At 43.0% G+C, this 25308-nt stretch overlaps 1 protein-coding gene across 7 annotated transcripts in view; it reads right to left on the bottom strand.

Moving 5' to 3' along the window:
• The window catches only part of leo1 (LEO1 homolog, Paf1/RNA polymerase II complex component), a 113580-nt gene that overhangs the window by 58223 nt on the left and 30049 nt on the right, over positions 1 to 25308 (bottom strand). The window contains exons 13-14 of one of the 7 annotated variants that reach the window (XR_010000961.1): positions 7768 to 7990; positions 3232 to 3333 (exon numbers count right to left, since the gene is read on the bottom strand). The exons of 3 other annotated variants lie outside the window; for them this stretch is intronic. The gene's annotated coding sequence lies outside the window, so the exon portion shown is untranslated. Of the gene's footprint in view, positions 1 to 3231; positions 7991 to 15052; positions 16271 to 25308 lie in introns of those variants that run through there. 3 more of the 7 variants (XR_010000959.1, XR_010000960.1, XR_010000962.1) reach the window with 3 other exon arrangements.

The raw sequence follows: 25308 nt of genomic DNA, 5'->3' as shown, positions 1-25308 counted from the left end.
GGTTGTGCTAAATTGCTTTTCCAGTCATAAACCAATGCCTTCAGGGGTGGCTGTTTAAGCTATTCTTTTAAAAACATGGGATTGAAACTTGGCAAAGCCTGCAAGCCCTTTTGGGTGGGTGGGTGGAATCAAGAATAATAAAAGGTTAATTATTTTCAAACCTTTGAAAGCTGGGTTAATCCCATCTGCTGTTACAGGAAAAGGCATTGTTGCAGCGCATAGTAGGGATCCGTTGCATCTATATATATAAAAGGGTAATGAAATTTCGGTCTAGGGCAAAACAACAAAACTGCACATCCCAGAAACACTAAACTTGGCAGCACAACCCCTCATCCATGCCTCTACGTTCATACAACAAAAAGAAAAGAAAAATAGAGTCCTAATTAGAGGGAGAGGAATAATTGTTTTTATTCCAATTGCTGCCAGTTAGAAGGCTAAGCTCCGCCCACTTGGTCTCCTAGCAACCCACTCAGCCCACTCAGGACAGGCAGAGTTAGGCCTCACTTAGGCCTCTTCCACACTGCCTATAAAATACAGATTATCTGATTTTAACTGGATTATATGGCAGTGTAGACTCAAGGCTCTTCCACACAGCTATATAACCCATTTATAATGGACTTAATGTCAGGGGAAAAGCTTTACCCTTTACCTTACTATCACCAATTCCTCAATACTTTATTTCCCATACCACCAGACTTTGCCACAGCAACGCGTGGCCGGGCACAGCTAGTACTTATATACAGTAGAGTCTCACTTATCCAACATAAACGGGCCAGCAGAACGTTGAATAAGCGAATACGTTGGATAATAAGGAGGGATTAAGGAAAAGCCTATTACACATCAAATTAAGTTATGATTTTACAAATTAAGCACTAAAACATAATGTTTAACAACTAATTTGACAGAAAAAGTAATTCAATACGCAGTAATGCTATGTAGTAATTACTGTATTTATGAATTTAGCACCAAAATATCACGATGTATTGAAAACATTGACTACAAAAATGCGTTGGATAATCCAGAATGTTGGATAAGTGAGTGTTGAATAAGTGAGACTCTACTGTAATTTAGTACAGGCATGGTCAAACTTTGGCCCTCCAGGTGTTTTGCAATTATTATTATTATTATTATTATTATTATTATTATTATTATTATTATTATTACATGTATTATTTTACTCTATTATTAATTAAAAGGATACGTAAACACATTTACATTGAAGAAGATGAAAATAACGATTTAATCAGAGTTGAATAGTCATATCTTAAATTACAGTTTGATGTAAAGATTCAAAAACACTTAAACTACTGATGCCTCGATTAATGTAATTTTATTGGTATCTCGGCTTATACTGGAGTCAATGTTTTCCCAGCTTTTTTGTGGTAAAATTAGGTGCTTCGGCTTATATTCGGGTCGGCTTATACTCGAGTATATACGGTATTTCATTATTTCATTCATTCTTCGTGCCACATCTTGCTGATACAGTCCTGCCCTGTGGCCAGAGTAGAGTAGAATAATAAATGTAATAATAATAATAAGATCAGAGTGAAATAATAAATGTATTAATAAACAATTTAGTGTAGGTAATGCACATAGCAAAATAGATACTCTAACTTGCAGTCTTAAATCTGTTCTATTTATGTCCCTTTTTTCATATCTATATATTAATCTTTCTCTTTCTATTTTCTTTTTTCCTTTTTGCTTTTCCTTTTTCTTCTTTATTACTATTATATTATTACTGTATTATAAAAGAAATCTTAATAAAAAGTACAGTAGGGTCTTACTTATCCAAGCCTCACTTATCCAAGTTTCTGGATTATCCAAACCATTTTTGTAGTCAATGTTTCCAATATATCGTGATATTTTGGTGCTAAATTGGTAAATACAGTAATTACAACATAACATTACTGTGTATTGAACTGCTTTTTCTGTCAAATTTGTTGTAAAACATGATGTTTTGGTGCTTAATTAGTAAAATCATAACCTAATTTGATGTTTAATAGGCTTTTCCTTAGTTCCTCCTTATTATCCAAGATATTCGCTTATCCAAGCTTCTGCCGGCCTGTTTAGCTTGGATAAGTGAGACTCTACTGTATTAAAAAAATTAATGTATTAATAATAATAATAATAATAATAATAAAGTAAAATAAATGTAAAGTAGCAACAATAATAGAGAAAAATAATAAATGTAATAATAATAATAACAACAAGATCAGAGTGAAATAATAAATGTAATAATAATAATAATAATAGAGTAAAATACATCACACAGTCCTAGACACTTGTGATTTTGTGATACGAAATCCAGCATGTCTATATTGTTTGCTGTGTCATAATAAAATAATAATAATAATAATAATAATAATAATAATAATAATAAAGTAAAATAAATGTAAAGTAGCAACAATAATAGAGAAAAATAATGAATGTAATAATACCAATAATAATAATAGAAAAATAATAAATGTACCATGTATTCTCGAGTATAAGCTGACCCAAATATAAGCCAACCAGGATTCTCACCCAAGTATAAGCCGAGGGGGGCTTTTTCAGTCCTAAAAAAAGGGCTGAAAAACGAGGCTTATACTCGAGTATATACAGTAACTGCGTACAAAATACTTTTGAACTCTATTTGCAGCAATTGGACTAAGCTGGGGACAATGGGAAGGAAGGGAGATGAACTGGGATGATTTTAAGAAGTGGGACTAAAAAGAGTATTAATTTGAATTGCATTGGGATAAAAGGAAAACAGAGGGGAAGGAAAGAGAGCATGGAACATCACAGCAGAAGACATGACCATCTGGCTGATCGTCTTGAACAGGAGCGCTCCCAACAATGCCATGTTTTGTTGCCAGTTCCATTTGTTAGGTTGGAATAATATTTAACTCGGCGCGGAGCAGCAGGAATGTACACACTGGCTTTCTGTGTTTGGTTAACCGCTACCTAGCAACTCAACAGCAAGGCTCCGAATCTTGGCCGGTCGCTTGCTGTTAATCAGGTTTTCCACGTCTCCGTGGAGAGGCGAGGGACCTCCTTCTGTCGCAGTGCTAAAATATCAAGGAGACCCACTTTTCAGCCCTGAACTACTTTCCTTTGGATATGTAAGCCAGGGTTTCTGGATTAATAGGTCAAGGCCTCCTCAAAGTGTGGTGAAGTGAGGAAGAAAGAGAAAACACCTTCCGTGCATGACCTCAATACAAAATATGTGGCGGATGTGTGCATAAAAAGTACCTGAAATAGTCTAAGTAGATGATGCAATCGGCAACGTCTTCTGTCCTCTATCAGGGTTTGGCTTCGGTGCGTTGCTTGAACACTGGCCACTTCACCTGTCACCTGAAAAAGGGAGGTGTAGTTGTGTTGTCGAAGGCTTTCATGGCCGGGATCACAGGGTTGTTGTGTGTAGACGTATCCAGAAGTATTCTCTCCTGACGTTTCGCCCACATCTATGGCAGGCATCCTCACAACCTCTCAGGATGCCTGCCATAGATGTGGGTGAAACGTCAGGAGAGAATGCTTCTGGAACATGGCCATATTGCCCGGAAAACACACAACAACCCGGAGGTATCGTTGCCTGGTGAACACCTAAGGTAAAGGTAAAGGTTTCCTCTGACGTTAAGTCCAGTCATGTCCGACTCATCTCCATTTCTAAGCCGAAGAGCTGGCGTTGTCCGTAGACACCTCCAAGGTCATGTGGCCGGCATGACTGCACGGAGCGCCGTTACCTTCCCGCCGGAGCAGTACCTATTGATCTACTCACATTTGCATGTTTTTCAACTGCTAGGTTGGCAGGAGCTGGAGCTAACAGCGGGCGCTCACTCTGCTCCCGAGATTTGAACCTGGGACCTTTCGGTCTGCAAGTTCAGCAGCTCAGCGCTTTAACGCACTTCGCACCTGCTGATCTGCAAATACAGATGCAAATTTGGAACTGGTTACTAAAAACTGAATATAGTTTTAGTAGGAAATATGACAAGCTGCGGGAAAGGGCCTTTTTGGACTTTGGTTTCCAGAAGATCATATGTGCATCTACATTGTAGAATCAATGCAGTTTACATCACTTTAATTGCCATGGCTCAATGCTTTATAATACAGTAGGGTCTCACTTATCCAAGCTAAACGGGCCGGCAAAATCTTGGATAAGCGAATATCTTGGATAATAAAGAAGAATTAAGGAAAATCTTATTAAACATCAAATTAGGTTATGATTTTACAAATGAAGCACCAAAACATCATGTTATACAACAAATTTGGCAGAAAAAGTAGTTCAATATGCAGTAATGTTATGTTGTAATTATTGTATTTACGAATTTAGCACCAAAATATCACGTTATATTGAAAACATTGACTACAAAAATGCATTGGATAATCCAGAACCTTGGATAAGCGAATCTTGGATAAGTGAAACTCTACTGTATTGGTATACTGTAGCGCAATATAAGCACTATATCTATATATATAAAAGAGTGATGGCATCACGGCAGCAGACAAAACAACAAAAGTAAACACCCCACAACCTCGAAAATTGACATCACAACCCCTCAGCCATGCGTCTAGAAAAATAAAGTCCTAATTAGAGGAAGAGGAATAATTGTTTTTATCCAATTGCTGCCAGTTAGAAGGCTAAGCTCCGCTCACTTGGTCTCCTAGCAACCCACTCAGCCCAGGGGACCCTTTACCTTAACTACCACCAATTCCTCAATACTTTATTTCCCATACCACCATACTTCGCCACAGCAACGTGTGGCTGGGCACAGCTAGTAAGCATTATATATTATTATATTGTACGATACAAATTACAATACATGTAATATAAATATACAATTATAATAGTGTATTATTATTATTATTACATTGTATTACACCACAATATTATTATTAATAATAATATTTTATCTCTTGTTGTAATGATGTTGTTTCCTGCTTTGAGCCACAGGGAGAGGAGGGTAATAAATTCATCATCATCATCATCATCATTTATCATTATTATTATTATTATTATTATTATTATTATTATTATTATTGACACAAAGACATAATGTGGGACTCTACTGTAACTGGAATTGTAGTTGGCTGAAGCATTAGTCCTATTTGGCAGGAAAGACTAAGGACTTCCAAGACTATAGCTACCCTGATCCCATAGCTAAAGTGGTGACAAACTGCATTAATTCTACAGTGTAGACCAGGCATGGGCAAACTTCAGCCCTCTGGGTGTTTTGGACTTCTAGCCACGATGCATCACAATCCTAGAACAGAGAAGCCGGGGAAAGTGTCCAAACTTGCTTCTATCTTCATTGCACTGTATAAACATGGCTAGAAACCAGTTCATCTCCACAACCCACACACATATCCATCTCACACAATGGTTCTTCTTTGTTGCAGGAGAATAACACGTATCCTTTCTGATTGGAAACCAGTGCCCATTTGTTTTGTAAAACGGGAACAAGCATCCCTGAGTGACAGGGAATACTGAAAATAGCCGGGTATCTATCTGTAGGCTATTGTATAACAGTGTTAATGAATCATGTGGATACAGATAATCTGGCATTTGCTTTGAAAAAGGTGTAGGTGGATTATTCTGCTGTTGTTCTACTTTGGCTCTCGGCTAATTTCGTTTCGGATGTTTTATCATTTTATCAACACAAAGAGATGCTGCTTAGTAGAAAGGTGTCAGATGATCTGCAGTTAGTCAGCAAGGGTCTCTAAAAGTTCATCTACACTGTCGAATCAATGCAGTTTTGCACCACTTTAACTGCCATGGCACAGTGCTTTATAATACAGTAGTAAAGGTAAAGGTTTCTCCTGACGTTAAGTCCAGTCGTGCCCGACTCTGGGGGTTGGTGCACATCTCCATTTCTAAGCCGAAGAGCAGGCGTTGTCCGTAGACACCTCCAAGGTCATGTGGCCATAGGCATGACTGCATGGAACGCCGTTACCTTCCCGCTGGAGCGGTACCTATTGATCTACTCACATTTGCATGTTTTCGAACTGCTAGGTTGGCAGAAGCTGGAGCTAACAGCAGGCGCTCACTCCAATCCCCAGGTTTGAACCTGTGACTTTCGGTCTGCAAGTTCAGCAGCTCAGCGCTTTAACACACCGAGCCGCTGGTGGCTCCTATAATACAGTAGAGTCTCACTTATCCAAGACTCGCTTATCCAAGGTTCTGGATTATCCAATGCATTTCTGTAGTCAATGTTTTCAATATATCATGATATTTTGGTGCTAAATTCGTAAATGCAGTAATTACAACATAACATTACTGCGTATTGAACTACTTTTTCTGTCAAATTTGTTGTATAACATGATGTTTTGGTGCTTAGTTTGTAAAATCATAACTTAATTTGATGTTTAATAGGCTTTTCCTTAATCCCTCCTTATTATCCAAGATATTCGCTTATCCAAGTTTCTGCCGGCCCGTTTAGCTTGGATAAGTGAGACTCTAATGTAACTGGAATTGAGCCATGTGAGCTAAAGTGGTGACACACGGCATTAATTCTACAGTTTAGACCAGACATGGGCAAACTTTGTCCCTCCAGGTGTTTTGGACTTCAACTCCCACAATTCCTAACAACCTGCTGGTTTCCCCATTATTTCTGCATCCGGATCAAAACTGCTTGGAAAATGGAATACCACTCCTCCCTGATGATATCAACATAACTAGCACTTTGGCCCAGTTTCCTACAAATCTTATCCATGATTTTATCAGTATGTATTGTATGTGTTTCTAGAACTTGTTTTATTGTTGTTTGATTTGTTTTACTGCTTGTTTTTATATTGTTGATGACCGGGCTTGGCCCCATGTAAGCCGCCCTGAGTCCCTTCGGGGAGATGGGACGGCGTATAAGAATGAAATTATATCTATATATATAAAAGAGTGATGGAATCAGGGCACCGGACATAACAACAAAACTACAGGCCCCCCAACCTTGAAATTTGACAACACAACCCATCATCGATGGCTCTAGGTTGATACAACAAAAAGAAAAGAAAAATAAAGTCCTAATTAGAGGGAGAGCAATAATTGTTTTTATCCAATTGCTGCCAGTTACAAGGCTAAGTTCCGCCCACTTGGTCTCCTAGCAACCTACTCAGCCCAGGCACAAGAGTTTGGAGAGACCCCTAAGGGCCATCCAGCCCAACCCTTTCTACTATGCAGCAGGACACAATCCAAGCATTCACAACACATGGACAACGTATAAATACTATACAATACTACACAGGGACATACACCCCCTCTACGCTCACCACTTTCACAGTACACAAACAACCAAATGCATACTAAATATAAAGACAACCATACAACAGACATTCAATACCACCACTACCTCAACTATTTCTTACCAACACCACCAGACAACCCCACAGCAACGTGTGGCCGGGCACAGCTAGCTATTATATAAATGGAAGAACTGGATACTGTTGTCAAAAAGCAGTGAAGGGAATCCTTCATTTCCTCGTTCCAAAAGAGTTACTGAAACATGGCCCATAATTCACCTTTATATCTCCTTCTAGTCATCACTGCTCTTGGACATTAAAAGCAGTATTTCAAATGAGAGGGTGATGAAGATGCCGCAGTGTGTCCACGAAACAGCTATGAAAGGAACCCGTATTTAATAGTTTTTAACTGATTTTATGTATTGTTGATTGATTTTGTATAGGCACCTAATTGTGCCAGTGTTGTAAGCCGAAATGAGTCCGTTCGGGTGAGAAGGGCGGGATATAAATATTGGAAATAAATAAAATAAAATAAACAGGAGAGAACTTATTGCAAACCTCTTTGGGGCATGTAGTATTCTGTATGTGAAAAGAAGGCAAAGGTATCGGTAGTGAGAAGGTCAAATCAGGTGAACGTGACGTCGGGGCGTCTGTACAGTTGCTTGTTTCTGTGGGAACCGGCAATCGATCGAAATCCCTGGCAGCAATCGGCTCTGAAATGTCTGCCGAATCCACCCAAGGCAGGCCGAGGGTAAGAGCCAGTCCTGCAGTTTCATTCTACCTGAAAGCCAAGCAGCAGGAAAAACGAGAATGAGGAGCAAGACATGCCATGCCCAGCATTGTTGCAGAGGATACTGGCATTCGTTGCAGTCGTGGAGTTTGGGCCTGCGGGTCAAAACAACAGGTCTTTCGCGGAGCAAGGGCGATGTGATGACCCATGGGCCTTGTAGTCCTGCTCAGGACATTGTAATTCCTGATGAAGATGAAAACTTGGGTTTTTTACCTTCCCAGTCTGAACTGGATTCTTCTCAGCCAGATCTTTCCCAGGCAGATCTGGGAACCTTGCACCTGCAAGAAAGTTGTCTCCCAGAAGTATGTCAAACAAGCCCAGAGCCTACTTCTCCCGTGTTCTTGCGCCGGGAGTTTTGTAAACAACAGAGAAGTTTGGAATCAGCTTCGCGCAGGAGTGCGAGGATTGCAGCTAAGAATGTGGCCAATTAAGACTGCTTCTCGTGAGAATCTTTGGGGAGTCTCACATCTGGTCTCAGAGTTTAGCTTTCGGTTCTGATTCCCAGAGAACTGCTTCGGCGGGAAAGTTAGACTCTATTTAGGTGTTTTACCCGCGTAGTAACTTCGCGGAGTCAATTCGTCAGCCTACGGAGCGAGTTGTGTCTGGACAGCGCGCTCCGATTCAAGCCTCGCTCCTGCTCAAGCCTTGCCTTGCTATCCAGCCTTCGCCTTGCTTCCCAGCCTTTGTTTATCTACGGACTTTGCCTTGTTTCCCAGGATCAATCCTTGCCTTGTTCCACGGATTTTATCAAGTTATTCCACGGACCTTGCTCTTGTTCTTAGTTACCTTGTTCCACGTTCAAGCCTTGTTTCAAGTATCAAGTTATTTCCTAGCCTCGCTCAAGTTTCATGGACTAAAGGACCTTGTCATCTCCCCTCACTTTGCTTGGCAAAGTGAGTGTTTCGGTTATTGGATTACAACTTTGGACCTTAATATTTCTTATTGGACATTGCCTTTTTGGACTAATACTGACCTTTCCTGAAAGGTCTAATTCTGGACCATTTCCTACACTTGTTTTTATTAACTTTATATATTCCTTCAATAAAGATATTAGATAGATTCTGGCCTCTGTGTATGGTTATTGGTGCTCTGCAGCCTGGGTCTTGACAGTTTGACTCCGCCACCCTAAGCACCAATTAACCTCGGCCAGAATGTCTACCGGAGTCGTACCTGGGCCGAGCGGCCAGCCGATTACCTACACCATCGACAAGGATGAGGTGGACCGAATCCGTGATAAGCTCAATGCACAGGATGGAGAAATAAGGGGTTTGAAGGAACGCGGAATTCGTCTTCCGGCCATGGCGTTGCCAACCAAGTTTACTGGAGAAGCTTCTAAGGTTCATGTCTTCCGTCGCCAATGTCAAGCTTATCTGGAGGCCCGTGCTGCCGAGTTTCCCCAAGAAGACATCAAAGTGGCATGGGTTTACAGTCTTCTAGACGGGCCAGCGGCCAGCTGGGCGACGGCACTGTACGACCAAGCCTCTCCACACCTAAGATCAGCGCAACACTTCTTGGACCACCTCAAGGAGACTTGGGGAATCGAGGACAATTTGGAGGCAGCCGGTCACAAACTCCGTCGCCTTTTCCAAGGAGACAGACCTATGTCTCAGTATATAGCCGAGTTCCGAGTGCTGGCCCACAACACCGGCTGGAACGATGTAGCCCTCAGGGGACAATTCCGGGAGGGTCTCAACATTGAAATGCTGGAAGAAATCTCCAAGGTGGATCCTCCCCAGACCCTCGAGGCACTCATTGATCAATGTTTACGGGCTGAAGTCATGATTGCCAACAGGAAACAGTGGGTTCGAGGCCAGGGCGGTAGAGCCGGGGCAAAACCCCCCGCTCCCGCCAGCGTTCAGCCACGTCCGGTCTGGAGACCCCCACCGCCAACCCCATACCCCAGAGGAGGCGAGGAGGTGCCGATGCAGTTGGGCAATGTGCGTCCCAGACTAGATGCCGCCGAGAAGGCCCGTCGTCAACGCTTAAACCTCTGCTGGTACTGCGGGAACGGGGGCCACTTCGCCAGAGAGTGCCCAGCCAAAGGGAAGCCTGCCGCCCGTCTTGCGGCGGCGTCCTCCACGGAGACGAAGACGTCTGAGCCGACTGACACACAGCCGGCGGGGGAAGCCAACGACCGGGTGTAGAGAGGCTCGCCAACCCGGTCAAAAAATCCATCCAAGAGCCGCCAACCGGGGTCCTGTTCCTTCTCGTGGTCACATTATGGTCAGCAAAAAGGGGACCCGTCATGATCCACGCCATGATAGACTCTGGAGCTACCAACAATTTCATTGATAGAGAGTATGCCGACTCTCTGGGATTACAATATCATGACTTCAAGAATGCCCGTGTGGTGCAAGCCATAGACGGCCGCCCCCTCAAAACGGGCCCCGTAAGTCAGTGGTCGGAACCCACCAGGATGTGGATAAGGGAACATATGGAAGAGATTTCCTTCTTTGTTACCGAGGTTCCCCATTTCCCTGTGATTTTGGGAATTCCATGGCTGACTCTCCACGACCCCAACATCTCCTGGTCCAACAGAGAACTGCAGTTTGCTTCACCGTACTGCCAAAACCATTGCCTCGTAGCCAAGGTATGCCACGCCACAGACACCGAGCCCATCATCACCTTGCCAAAGAAGTACTCCGAGTATTGGGATGTATTCAATGAGAAAGAAGCCGAAAAATTACCCCCACATAGACCTTATGACTGTGCCATTGACTTGGTGGAGGGGGCCCCGATCCCGCGAGGGCATCTCTACTCCCTGACTGAACCAGAGCAAGAAGCTCTCAGGGAATTCCTAGAGACAAACCTTCGCAAGGGATTCATCAGACCCTCTCAATCCCCAGCCGCCTCCCCAGTGATGTTTGTGAAGAAGAAGTCAGGGGAACTACGCTTGGTGGTGGACTACAGAGCATTGAACAATATCACCAAGCGGAACAGCTATCCCCTGCCCTTAATCTCGGATCTACTGGATCGGCTTCGAGGAGCCAAGGTTTACACCAAGCTGGATCTTCGGGGGGCTTACAACTTAGTTCGCATCAGGGAAGGGGACGAGTGGAAGACCGCCTTCCAGACCAAATTCGGATTATTCGAGTCCCGAGTTATGAATTTCGGTTTATGCGGAGCCCCCGCAACGTTCCAGCATTTTGTCAATGACATTTTTCAGGACTATCTAGACAGGTTCTTGATAATCTACCTGGACGATTTTTTGGTGTTTTCTAGATCACAATCAGAACATGAGAACCACGTCAAAATGGTGTTACAACGATTGCGGGATCATGGACTTTATGCCAAGCTGGAAAAATGCGCCTTTGATCTACAAGAGGTAGATTTCCTTGGTTACCGCATCTCGCCTCTAGGGCTTTCCATGGATCCAGCCAAGGTTTCAGCAGTATTGGAATGGCGGGCGCCAACTAACAAGAAGGAGGTGCAGCGTTTCTTGGGGTTCGCGAACTATTACCGCAAGTTCATTCCAGATTTTGCCCGCTGGTCCGACCCCATCACTAGCTGCATCCGTGGAAAGCAGCCTTTCCGCTGGACTGATCAAGCAGAGAAAGGGTTTCAACAACTAAAGAAACTATTCACCTCCCAGCCAATTCTACAGCACCCAAATCCTGGAACCCCTTTTGTGGTGCAAGCGGACGCCTCTGATGTGGCAATTGGGGCTGTACTCTTACAACCGGTGGGAGATCACCTCCATCCCTGTGCCTTTTATTCTCGTCAACTAACCACACCAGAGAGTAATTACACCATTTGGGAAAAAGAACTACTGGCCATAAAGGCAGCCTTTGAAACTTGGAGACATTGGCTAGAAGGGGCCAAATTTCCCATTGAAGTCCACACTGATCATCGTAATCTAGAACATCTAAGAACTGCCCGCAAACTAAATCAGAGGCAGCAACGTTGGGCTTTATTCTTTGAACGTTTCAACTTCCAGATCCATTATGTGACCCCAGCCCAAACCAAGCAAGCAGACGCCCTGTCACGTAAACCGGAATACGCTGCAGGACGCAAGGAGACCTTTGAATCCCAACTGCTACAACCCGAGAACTTTGCCACGCTCACGGTGGGGAACACCAAATCCATTCCCATTGGTTCAACTTCCCCTACTCCAGGACCCATCTGTGCTCAAGAAATCAGGGCTAGTCAGCAAGCAGATGCCTGGGCGCAGGACCAACTTCGCCAAGGTCTGCACTTTCCCTTTTCGCTTAAAGATGGGCTGCTCTGCTATAGAAATCATGTTTATATCCCACCCGGACCGGGCAGGGAAAAAGCGCTTCGTCTGTGTCATGACTGCAAACCAGCAGGACACTTCGGACTATTTAAAACCATGCATTTGATCCTAAGGGATTTTTGGTGGCCCAAGATCCGCAAGGATGTGGAAAAATATGTCAACACCTGCCCAGTATGCCAGCGCTCCAAGATACGAAGGGAGAAGCCCTCAGGGCTTTTACACCCCCTTCCTACCCCATCTCGCCCATGGGAAATAATTTCCGCGGATTTCATCACTGACCTACCACCTTCCTGTGGATTCACCACGATCTTGGTGGTGGTGGACCTTTTCACCAAGTTAGCCCATTTCATTCCCTGTGAAGGCCTCCCCACGGCCAAAGAAACTGCGGAACTATTTCTTCAACATGTATTCAGACTACATGGATTGCCCAAGAGTTTAGTCACAGACCGTGGATCTCAATTCACCTCTCGTTTTTGGAAGGCACTACAAAAACTATTGGGCATAGACTCTCGCTTATCTTCAGCTCATCATCCCCAAACAGATGGGCAAACGGAGCGCACCAATGCCACTTTGGAGCAGTATCTTCGCTGTTATGTAAACTACCAACAGGACAATTGGGCTTCTCTGTTACCACTGTCTGAGTTTGCCTACAACAATGGAGTTCAAGCTTCTACAAAAGAAACGCCGTTCTTTGCAAACTACGGCTTCCATCCACGTTTCTTTCCCCCTGTCATTGAAACTTCAGAAGTTCCCGCAGCAGAGGATTGGCTGCAGGAACTCACAGCGGTGCAACAACTTTTGCTCCAGCAACTGGACCAAGCCAAGGAGGACTATAAACGCCACGCTGACAAACATCGCCAGCCGGGCCCCGAAATCAAGGTAGGAGATCGGGTTTTTCTGTCCACTCGCTTCCTGCCCTCCCACCGCCCTTGCCGGAAGTTAGATGCCCGTTTCATTGGCCCCTATCCAGTGGTGGCGCAACTTAACCCCGTGACTTTCAAACTCCAACTTCCGCGTTCAATGCGCATTCACCCAGTGTTTCACCGTTCCCTGCTCCTTCCGGCGGATGGTGTGCGACCTGATACAGACCAACCGGCCCCCCCTCCTGTTTTGATGAATGGGGAGGAGGAGTTCGAGGTTGAGGACATTTTGGATTCTCGCTTTCACCGCCGCCGCCTACAATATCTCATTGACTGGGTGGGTTTTGGCCCTGAGGAACGCTCTTGGGAAGACGCCTCCACAGTCCATGCTCCTGATCTAACCCGTCGCTTTCATCAGACCTATCCCACCAAACCGCGACCTCGCGCCTCGGGGAGAGGGCCCCAGTTTGGGAGGGGCCTTGAGGAGGGGGATAGTGTGATGACCCATGGGCCTTGTAGTCCTGCTCAGGACATTGTAATTCCTGATGAAGATGAAAACTTGGGTTTTTTACCTTCCCAGTCTGAACTGGATTCTTCTCAGCCAGATCTTTCCCAGGCAGATCTGGGAACCTTGCACCTGCAAGAAAGTTGTCTCCCAGAAGTATGTCAAACAAGCCCAGAGCCTACTTCTCCCGTGTTCTTGCGCCGGGAGTTTTGTAAACAACAGAGAAGTTTGGAATCAGCTTCGCGCAGGAGTGCGAGGATTGCAGCTAAGAATGTGGCCAATTAAGACTGCTTCTCGTGAGAATCTTTGGGGAGTCTCACATCTGGTCTCAGAGTTTAGCTTTCGGTTCTGATTCCCAGAGAACTGCTTCGGCGGGAAAGTTAGACTCTATTTAGGTGTTTTACCCGCGTAGTAACTTCGCGGAGTCAATTCGTCAGCCTACGGAGCGAGTTGTGTCTGGACAGCGCGCTCCGATTCAAGCCTCGCTCCTGCTCAAGCCTTGCCTTGCTATCCAGCCTTCGCCTTGCTTCCCAGCCTTTGTTTATCTACGGACTTTGCCTTGTTTCCCAGGATCAATCCTTGCCTTGTTCCACGGATTTTATCAAGTTATTCCACGGACCTTGCTCTTGTTCTTAGTTACCTTGTTCCACGTTCAAGCCTTGTTTCAAGTATCAAGTTATTTCCTAGCCTCGCTCAAGTTTCATGGACTAAAGGACCTTGTCATCTCCCCTCACTTTGCTTGGCAAAGTGAGTGTTTCGGTTATTGGATTACAACTTTGGACCTTAATATTTCTTATTGGACATTGCCTTTTTGGACTAATACTGACCTTTCCTGAAAGGTCTAATTCTGGACCATTTCCTACACTTGTTTTTATTAACTTTATATATTCCTTCAATAAAGATATTAGATAGATTCTGGCCTCTGTGTATGGTTATTGGTGCTCTGCAGCCTGGGTCTTGACAGGCGATAACATCTCGAACCATATGCCCAGAAGTCATCATTCCCTGTAGGTTTATTGCAATAAATTGGGGGTTTTCCTAACATGTAATCACAACATAGGTTGAGTCTTCCTTTATCCAAAATGCTTGGGGCCAGAAGTGTTTTCGATTCCAGGTTGACCCACGTCTAAACACGGAATTCGTTTACGTTTAATGTACCCTTTATGCATAGAGCCCGAGGATAATTTTAGACACTGTTATTAACAATTTGGGGCATGAAACCAACTTGGGGTACATTGAAACATCAGAAAGCAAAGATATCGCTACTTTTTGACAATGGCGTCCAGCTCTTCCATTTTCCCAGAGGTTTTTGATCCGGATGCAGAAATAATGGGAAAACCTGCTTCCATTCAAACCTATTTCGGCAATGACTCCTCACTTTAACAACCCGGTCAATGATTCTGCACTGACTCCTATCTCTGAGCCGAGCAGAATAATAATAATAATAATAATAATAATAATAATAATAATACTTTATTTATACCCCGCCACCATCTCCCCGTGGGGCGGCTTACATGGGGCAGAGGCCCATACAACATAGAACAAAACATAGGCAACAAATAATCACACTATAAATCACACTATAAAAGATAAAACAGTAATACAATATATCAATTAAAACAAAAATACAGGATAAAAAATTGCATTTAAAACACATAAATGGTAAAATCGTAATAAAAATGGGACAGATTATTAAAAACCCTCTGGGGCTGATTAATTAATGACTGTATCTCCAAAGGACAGAATTATCAATCAATACTGTTGTATGTTGTGGTTGCCGTATCTCCAGAGGCAAGCTAATCTGTCCTTCTGTTTGCCTTTGGGGGAAGATCTACACAACTCCTTTGTTTCATTTGACAAGATTCCAACACACCCAATTGTGCTGGGTTGGGTACATTTCCAACACCAGACATTTGAATTGGCTTTTTTTTTTTTTTGCTATCCTTTCAAATATTATTTGGAATTATTTCAATGTGGTTGATCTTATTCCAGATTTCTGCAAAATAACAACAACAACAACAACAACAAACAACAACAATAAAACAACAACAATAATAGAGGAGAAAACATATTGTGCTGTCGAAGGCTTTCATGGCTGGAATCACTGAGCTGCTGTGAGTTTTCCAGGCTGTATGGCCATGTTCCAGAAGCATTCTCTCCTGACGTTTCACCCACATCTATGGCAGGCATCCTCAGAGGTTGTGAGCTCTGTTGGAAACTAAGCAATTGGGGTTTATATATCTGTGGAATAATGTCCAGGGTGGGAGAAAGACCTCTTATGTGAATGTCGCATTTGGCCAGTTTGATTAGCACTGAATAGCCTTGCAGCTTCAAAGCCTGTCTGCCTTCTTGGGGGCATCTTTTGTTGGAAGCTGATTAGTTGGCCCTGATTGTTTCTTGTTTGGAATTCCCCTCTTTTCTGAGTGTTGTTCTTTATTTACTGTCCTGATTTTAGAGTTTTTTTTAATACTAGTAGCCAGATTTTGTTCATTTTCATGCTTTGCTCCTTTCTGTTGAAATTGTCCACATGCTTGTGGATTTCAATGGCTCCTCTGTGTCGTCTGACATCGTGGTTGTGAGAGTGGTCAATCATTTCTGTGTTCTCAAATGATATGCTGCGTCCAGGTTGGTTCATCAAGTGCTCTGCTATGGCCGACTTCTCTGATGGACAGCTGGCGAATATGAATTAAAAGCAAGAGAAATAATATATCAAAATATCAGCCTGGTATAGCAGTGGGAGCCCCCGGTGGTGCAGTGTGTTAAAGCGCTGAGCTGCTGAACTTGCAGACTGAAAGTCACAGGTAAAGCAGGGAGTGGAGTGAGCACCCGCTGTTAGCTCCAGCTTTTGCCAACCTAACAGTTCGAAAACATGCAAATGTAAGTAGATCAATTGGTACCGCTCCGGGAGAAAGGTAACAGTGCCAGCATCATGACCTAGGAGGTGTCTACGGACAACACTGGCTCATGTGTTAAGACAGCTGGCAGCTCGAAAACAAGAAAATGTGAGTAGATCAATTGGTACCGCTCTGGGAGAAAAGTAACAGTGCTGGCATCATGACCTAGGAGGTGTCTACGGACAATGCCGGCTCATGTGTTAAGACAGCTGGCAGCTCGAAAACAAGCAAATGTGAGTAGATCAATAGGTACTGCTCTGGCGGGAAAGTAAAGGCGCGCCATGCAGTCATACCGGCCACATGACCTTGGAGGTGTCTACGGACAACGCCGGCTCTTCGTCTTAGAAATGGAGATGAGCACCAACCCCCAGAGTCTGACACAACTGGACTTAATATCAAGGGAAAACCTTTACCTTTACCTATAGCAATGGGAGTGTTTCAATTAATGAATGGATTCTGAATTATTATCATCTTGGAAATTTCCCAAGGTCTGAAAAGGCCTGAGATTCGATCCCTGGAAACTCTAAATACGGTCGGAAAAAGGTCCTTATCTGACATCTTGGAAAGCTACTGACAACCAGAACAGACAATGCAGAGCTGAACTGACCAGTTGTGCTTCTTATTTATTTATTTATTTATTTGTTTATTTATTTATTTACAGCATTTATATTCCGCCCTTCTCACCCCAAAGGGGACTCAGGGTGGATCACATTACCCATATAGGCAAACATTCAATGCCTTTTAACATAGAACAAAGACAAACAAACATAGGCTCCGAGCGGGCCTCGAACTCATGACCTCCTGGTCAGAGTGATTCATTGCAGTGATTCATTGCAGCTGCTCTCCAGCCTGCACCACAGCCCGAGCCCTTGATAGAAAGTGGCTTCTTATGGCCAAATCTGAATGTGTATTTGTTTCTCAGACTGGATAATTTTCTATTCTAATAGCTTGGCCGTTTCCACGTGTTATATGCCATTGCTAACTATCTGCTGAACTTTGATTGATTATAATTTGAAATCTGTCAGAGCTAAAGAGCTGTTTGTCCCCTCTGCAGGAGTAAACAAGGGTTATATAACCTGCATTAATAAACCGAGTGTGGCGGATAATGAATTTAAGGCCCCTCTGTGTTGGATCAGCACCTCATGGGACGGGCTCATGACCCCTTCATTAGCAAATTTGGAGCCGAGGACATTTTGGAGGCGGCCGGCCTCGAACTGTGCTGCTTTTTAAAAGCTCTGGAACATTTGAGCAACAAAAGAGAATAAACCTCATTGTGGGGTATTCTAATTGCCTCATTTCACGCAGCCATTTCTTTCTTTGGGGTGAGTTGTTTCCTTGTTTCCTAAGCTTCGTGATAATGAGATTTTTGTTGCTGAGGACACACCTACACTGTAGAATTAACACAGCTTGACATCATTTTAGAAAGCAGATTACAGGAGCTGTCTTCATAGACCTGTCGGCAGTGTATGATACTGTAAATCATCTCCTTCTCCTAAGACAAAATAATATCACAAAGGACTACTGTTCTGTCATGCGCTGGGCCTGTAACTATTGTCTTTTGTATAGGACGTATACTTTATGCCCAGCGGGAAGCTAGGGTGCCTAAAGAGAGGTTCTTGAGGATTTCCCTGAAAAGGATGGTCTTTTGAGTCTTTAATGAAATAACAAAGTCTTTATTGATGAACAAATAATAAATTTTCAAGGAGTCAAATAACACTTCAAAGTTTCCTTAATAAACTGTTGGCTTTTCAATCTTGTCCCCAGGGGGGGTAATTGGCTTTGGATAACTGTACTTTCTCTGTAAGAAGAAAACCTCCTTATAACCTCTCCCAGGCCGTCTATCATATGGTCCTAGCTGATGTGGGACCTACTACCAATTCCAAATGCGTCTGGGCATCGGGTAGACCTACCAACCAAGGCTTGCAGATGTTTCAGTTGGGGTTCCATGGATCTGTGATGTTGTTCTCTCTCCGAGGTTTCTTTGGAAACTTTAGGGCTGTTTCCCTCAGGAGCTGTGAGGCTGAGAGGCTGTGAGCTCTCAGCCAGAGCTTTTGGGACTTTCCCCCTGGAATTTCTGTTTTTGTTTTTTCGGATGTTCTATATCCCCGGATGTTCTTGAGATATGAAGCTTTTCTACGGGACGAGCTGGTCTACATCCTATAGCTTAGCTTCCTTAAGTGAGACTGAGCCCTGAACAAGGGGTGGAACCAAACTTAATGATGATGGACAGGCCGCCTGCCCTATGACTGCAAACATTAACAGAAAGAAAATAAACTTGGAGCTTCGGAGTAATTAGGAACTACCTTAGCAGCTGTGAGCAGACTCAGAGCTATAAAGCAGAAGCAGGTGCAGCCAGCTCTTGCTGATAACAACCTGACTCTAATGCCTTCGCTCCCCGTGTACCTGCTCCGAGTCTGCATCTGAATTTATTGCTGTTTCTTTGTCTGAAGTAAGACTGCTATTTGATTTGCGACTGTATCAGAGACTAAGAACTGCACTTGCCCTAAGACTTCCTTGCTTCCTTTTGCATTATTCCACTGAGTGTGCTGTACTTATGTTTTGATGAAGTAAAGCAGTTTTCATTTACTTACCACAGTGTCTTAAGGCTGTTCTTGAAAGACAAAACAGGACATGACTGCATGGAGCGCCGTTACTTTCTGCCGAAGTGGTACCTATTGATCTACTCACATTTGCATGTTTTTGAACTGCTAGTTTGGCAGAAGCTGAGGCTAACAGTGGGAGCTCATTCCACTCCCGGGATTCGAACCATCGACCTTTCGGACAGCAAGTTCAGCAGCTCAGTGGTTTAACCCGCTGCGACACCAAGGTTACGTTGGAGAGAATGGTAGAATATTTCCGCACCTCCAGCCTTCGCACCCATCATGGGCGTCCTGCCAGTCCTGGCATCACCTGAAGGCGAGTCTTTCCTGTAGATGCCTCTTACCCACAAGCCACTGCTTGCCTCATTAAAAGAAACACTCCTTTTCCGCACCAACAGCAGCCGGAATGTGACACAAGGCATCACGTTTCATTGTGCTCCTTATGCTTCCCCGACATGTAGCCGCCCAATGTGGCTCTGGTAGGAGTGCTCTCTCCAGAAACACATGAAGCTGTTAAATGCAACGTGACTTTTCTCAGATGCTGATGGAAATCAATCTTGGGGAGCGAGGGCGGAAAAACACCAGGAGGGCATCGGAGGGACAGAGAGTTGGTTGGATTAAAAAAAAAAAGGCTTGTGCTTGAAAAGAGAATTTAATAGCAGGCTTAAAAGAAATGCATTGGCTGCCAATGCACATCTGATTTGAATCCGAGATGGTGATGTCAACTCTGAAGGCCTTTAACAGCTTAGGATTTGGGATGCATCTACACCAGTTTCTCAAACTGTGTTCCTCCAGATGTTTTGGACCAGCTCCCAGATATCCCAGCTGTTAGGAATTGTGGGAGCTGAAGTCCAAGACACCTGGAGGAGAACTGCTTGAGAAACTACTCTGTAGAATGAATGCATTAATGGGCTTTAATTCATTAACTCTGAGCACTAGTAGTTCTCTTTGGTTGCATTTGTGCTCCAGCAAAAATGTAACTCAAATATATCACAAATATAACTCAAATGGGTTCTGTTCGACTTGGCTGTTTGTTCAGTTGGAATCCTGTCATCTCCTGCTGCCTTGTTATTAGCAATGCTTCTTAAGACCAATTCAACCTCATTCCTCAGGATGTCTGCTTTGTTTGTTTGTTGTAGCACTTCCAAATGCGCATATATCCATAAGGACTAGAGCAGGCATGGGCAAACTTTGGCTCTCCAGGTGTTTTGGACTTCAACTTCCACAATTCCTGGCCTCAGGCTCTTTCCTTTTCTCTTTGGTTGCATTTGTGCTCCAGCAAAAATATAACACAAATATATCACAAATATAACTCAAATGGGTTCTGTTCGACTTGGCTGTTTGTTCACTTGGGATCCTGTTGTCTCCTGCTGCCTTGTTATTAACAATGCTTCTTAAGGCTTATTCAACCTCACAAAATAGATACCAATAAAATTATATTAATTGAGGCATCAGTAGGTTAAATGTTTTTGAATATTTACATAAAGCTCAAATTTAAGATAAGACTGTTCAACTCTGATCCAATCATTATTCTCATCTTCTTCAATGTAAATGTGCTTATGTATCCTTTTTATAACAATCGAGTAAAATAATACATGTAATAATAATAATAATAAATACAGGAAAATAATACAAGTAATAATAAATAGAGTAAAATAATAAATGCAATAATAATAATAAGATCAGAGTGAAATAATAAACGTATTGTTGTATGTCTTTCGGGCTGTGTGGCCATGTTCACACAGCCCGAAAGACATACAACAACCCTGTGATCCCGGCCATGAAAGCCTTCGACAACACAATAAACGTATTATTAATAATAATAAAAATAGAGTAAAATAAATGTAAAAGTAGCAACAATAACAGATAAAAATAATAAATGTAATAATACCAATAATAATAGAGAAAAATAATAAATGTAATAATAATATCAGACTGAAATAATACATGAATTAATAATAATAATTAAAATAGAGTAAAATAAATGTAATAGTAGCAAAAATAATAGAGAAAAATAATAAATGTAATAATGCCAATAATAATAGAGAAAAATAATAAATGTAATAATACCAATAATAATAGAGAAAAATAATAAATGTAATAATACCAATAATAATAGAGAAAAATAATAAATGTACCATATATTTTCGAGTATAAGCTGACCCAAATATAAGCCAACCAGGACCCTCACCCAAGTATAAGCCGAGGGGACTTTTTCAGTCTTAAAAAAAGGGCTGAAAAACTAAGCTTATACTTGAGTATATAGAGTAAGTCTACCATTATTCATTGTATAAACGATAGAGACGGAGTTACGGCCAATCACCAGGTTTATTTAAACCCGATCCAGATTAGAGACAGTTTCAAATTACATTTACTTACCTATATAGTTTTGAATATATAGATTGATATTACAATCATAATCTAAGCGATTGTATCTCAACCTGGGGTCCCCAGATGTTTTTGGCCTTCAACTTCCAGAAATCCTAACAGCTGGTAAAATGGGTGGGATTTCTGGGAGTTGTAGGCCAAAAACATCTGGGGACCTCAGGTTGAGAACCACTATCTACAGGAATCCAGTTGATTTCAATGCAGGATGTGCAGTCGGCCCTTCACTCTTGTCAGCCCTGAATTGGACAAACAAGTTGCACGCAGCTCTTGGCACAGGTTCAGGTGAAACTACCCAGGTGATATGTTTGTTTAAAGATGCCGACGTGTCGCGCCCAAGCGATGACGGTACATGTGTGGCTTCTCTTAATGTTATCTTATCACCCGTCTGCCTGCCTATGCAGCCATTTCACAGGAACAGATACAAGATCCAAACGATAACTAAACCCAATGCCTTATGGACTCAAGTCCTTTCTGATTCTATCCACTCCACCTCTTTCCTGTCCAATAGATAGTGAGATAAATCTGGATATATCTGGCGTGAGAGATCATTCACAGGGTTTGTTTATTTTCTTATGTAGATACTATTTTTATATTTGGTACACTTTGTATTCCCAGCAAAGTATCTGAGGTCATTTCAATGATTAGAAATCAAGTGCAGAAGTCACAGGAACTTGAAAATAGAATTCAAATGGGTTCTGCTGGGATTCCGTCGTCTCCTGTTGCCTTGTTATTAGCAATGCTTCTTAAGGCCCATTCAACCTCACTCCTCAGGATGTCTGCTTTGTTTGTTTGTTTGTTGTAGCACTTCCAAATACGCATATATCCATAAGGACTAGCACAGGCATGGGCAAACTTTGGCTCTCCAGGTGTTTTGGACTTCAACTCACACAATTCCTGGTCTCAGACCCATTCACAGTCTTTGTTTATTTTCTTATATGGATACTATTTTTATATTTGCTGCACTTTGTATTCCCAGCAAAGTATCTGAAGTCATTTCAATGATCAGAAATCAAGTGCAGAAGTCACAGGAACTGGAAAATAGAACTCAAATGGGTTCTGGCTGTTTGTTTAGCTGGGATCCCGTCGTCTCCTACTGCCTTGTTATTAGCAATGCTTCTTAAGGCCCATTCAACCTCACTCCTCAGGATATCTGCTTTGTTTGTTTGTTGTAGCACTTCCAAATAGGCATATATCCATAAGGACTAGCAGCTTGGCCCTCCAGGTGTTTTGGACTTCAACTCCCACAATTCCTGGCCTCAGGCCCTTTCATTTCAGTAAAACAAGTTGAAGATCATTGTTGATGGGTTGCAGAACCATAACTCTCCAATGCCTTGTTCATTCAATGCTGGGAAAACATATAGACAGTTATTGTCTATACCAAGGCCAGCTGCAGAGTATATGTGTGCCTTTCCGAAACTTCACTTTGCTCCAGAATATTTGGATACAGATCTGACGACTTGGGTTGTTTGTCCACACCCAAGATAGGATCGTTGGAAGTTTAGCCAACACCGATTAATCCCTGGAGAAGCCATTGGTATGAATGGAAGTGAGGCAATCCGATCTGCAACCATTTCAGGTTTCAAAATATTCCCTTGCTAGGGCTGGAAGAGGGTTGAAAATAGGTGTTTTCCACGATAAGAAGCAAACGGGAAGTGATTCACTGATAGTTGGCATCAAATGTAATTAGACCTAAATTATATTTGCAATGAATATATGCATCTTCTATTAGCAAAAAAACTCGTTTCCCCCATGGTTTGGAAGAAAAGTCCCATATTTCAGGATGCTGTTGTTTACATGTCTTCTTAATGTATATGTATGTATAGGTATCATTAGAGAATGAACATCATATTTATTTGGATACAATGTGTTGTCAAAGGCTTTCATGGTAACTCAATGATCCCCATCCCCTCATAGGTTGTTGTGACTGTCACTGATTGTTATTGTATTTATAATGTTTTATTTTGTTTAAAATGTGTTTATTATGCTGCTTATATAATGTATGTCTGTTTGTATTTTATGGTTGGAAACCGCCCTGAGTCCCTTCAGTGAGATAGAGCGGTATATAAATAATCCTTTAAATAATCATGATCCTTCGGACCGTTGGAGGGCCGGACTATAGTTGACCACCGAGTAATAACAACAACAACAACAACAACAACAACAACAACAACAACAAAAGAGGGTTGGAAGAGACCCTTTGGGCCATTGAGTCCAATCCCCTTCTGCCTTTGTGCACTGAAAGCACAAGCAAAGCACCCCTGACAGATGGCCACCCAGCCTCAATGTTAATAATAATAATAATAATAATAATAATAATAATAATAATAATAATAATAATAATAAAGAGGGTTGGAAGAGACCACTTGGGTCATTGAGTCCAATCCCCTTCTGCCTTTGTACACCAAAAGCACAAGCAAAGCACCCCTGACAGATGGCCTCCCAGCCTCAATGTTGTTGTTGTTAATAATAATAATAATAATAATAATAATGATGATGATGATGATGATGATGATGATTGGAAGAGAAGAGACCCCTTGGGTCATTTAGCCCAACCCCCTTCTGCCCTTGTGCCTTGAGGGCTGGATAAATGGCTTTGATGGGCCGCATCCGGCCCCCAGGCCTTAGTTTGGGGACCCCTGATCTATCATCTATCTATATAGTAAAGGTAAAGGTTTCCCCTGACGTTAAGTCCAGTCGTGTCCGACTCTGGGGCTTGGAGCTCATCTCCATTTCTAAGCCGAAGAGCCGGCATTGTCCATAGACACCTCCAAGGTCATGTGGCTGGCATGACTGCATGGAACGCCATTACCTTCCTGCCGGAGCGGTACCTATTGATTTACTCACATTTCCATATTTTCCAACTGCTAGGTTGGCAGAAGCTGGAGTTAACAGTGGGTGCTTACTATATTATTATTATTATTATTATTATTGCAGGGAGCGGCACTTGCTTCAGAATCACCCTCTGGGCAGGTTGTCTCTTCTGCAGACCACGATCCCACTTGATGCCATTGTTGGTTCAATCCACTTAGCAGGGTGTGTGCCCTTTCAATACCAAGCCCAGTTGAAAGGGCTGTTTGCGCTCAGGGCTGGTGAACTCTTGACACGTCAGGGAGTTTTGTGTGGAAGTGGGCAGGCGAATCCCGTTGAGGCACCAGCTGCTCCTCCCTGCTTTTGAGGGATCAGCGGCTGAAAGAGAGGCTTAGGGGATGCCCACACTGTAGAATTAATGCAGTTTGACACCACTAGCTGCCATGGGAATCATGCGAGTTGGAGCTTTACAAGATACTTAGCATTCTCTGCCAAAGAATGCTGGAGCTGCACCAAACTACAACCCCCAGGACTCCATAACACTGAGCCACGGCACTTGAAGTGTGGTTAAAAAGTAAAGGTTTTCCCCTGACATTAAGTCCAATCGTGTCCGACTCTGCAAGTTGGTGCAGATCTCCATTTCTAAGCCGAAGAGCCGGCGTTGTCCATAGACACTTCCTAGGTCATGTGGCCACTTGCATGACTGCATAGAGCGCTGTTACCTTCCCGCCAGAGCAGTACCTATTGATCTACTCACATTTGCATGCTTTCGAACTGCTACGTTGACAGAAGCTGGGGCTAACAGCGGGTGCTCACTCCGGATTAGAACCTGTGACCTTTCGTTCCGCAAGTTTAGCAGCTCAGCACTTTAACATGCTGCGCCATTGCAGGTTAGATTGCATTAATTCTACTGTGTTATGAAGACACAAGTCCTATGCGCATCATGTGAGTCGCTCCGAGTCCCCGTTGGGGAGATGGAGGCGTCATACAAAAATGAAGTTATTATTACTGAAACGACGA

This window comes from Anolis carolinensis, unplaced genomic scaffold (genome assembly GCF_035594765.1).
Source record: "Anolis carolinensis isolate JA03-04 unplaced genomic scaffold, rAnoCar3.1.pri scaffold_11, whole genome shotgun sequence".
Taxonomy (NCBI): Eukaryota; Metazoa; Chordata; class Lepidosauria; order Squamata; family Dactyloidae; genus Anolis; species Anolis carolinensis.
The sequence above is the reverse complement of the archived record's forward strand: the minus strand, read 5'-3'. Positions and strand labels throughout refer to the sequence as shown.